The following is a 633-nucleotide window of genomic DNA, read 5'->3' on the forward strand; positions in this document are numbered from 1 at the left end:
CTCTGGTTTCAACGTCAGCTCTTTATGGCTAAAGCATTATGAATTATAGGTGCTTGTATTATGTTGTTGTTGTTGTTCAATGTTGTCCAGTTGATGTCAACTCTGTTCTTACAGTCTGCCATATTCAAGCTTATTGCTGGAATTACTGCACCTATGTCTTTGAGAGTCTTCCTCTCTTTTGTTTAGCCTCTACTTTTTGAGAATGAAGAGCTTTCTTCTACCAAAGTCTAATATGATATCTCACTACAACATGCAAAAAAATATTAGGAATTCAATATTTAAATAACAACCTGATATTTTTTAAAGGGCGTATCATATCCAAAAGTTTTCTTGTGACTCTGTACAGTGTAAAAGCGATAAAAACAAAGGCTTGGTCAGTCATTGCTTCTGTAAAATCTCTCAGGGTTTTCTATATCTCAATGAAAATTTCCCCAATTTACAAATCATCTTTCTAATATGAGAAAAATTAAGTGCTCATTCTTAACAATTATCATCGAACTACTGAAAGGAGCATTATGACTAGCAGAATAAAGGATGAACTAGGCCTAGCAATATCCTCAGTGAAATGGAATGACACAGACATCAGACTCAAACATAATAGCAATTTATGAAGATGATGTAGGTTTCTGTCCT

Source organism: Elephantulus edwardii, unplaced genomic scaffold (assembly GCF_000299155.1).
Source record: "Elephantulus edwardii isolate Elephantulus edwardi_28Jun2011 unplaced genomic scaffold, EleEdw1.0 scaffold00026, whole genome shotgun sequence".
Taxonomy (NCBI): domain Eukaryota; kingdom Metazoa; phylum Chordata; class Mammalia; order Macroscelidea; family Macroscelididae; genus Elephantulus; species Elephantulus edwardii.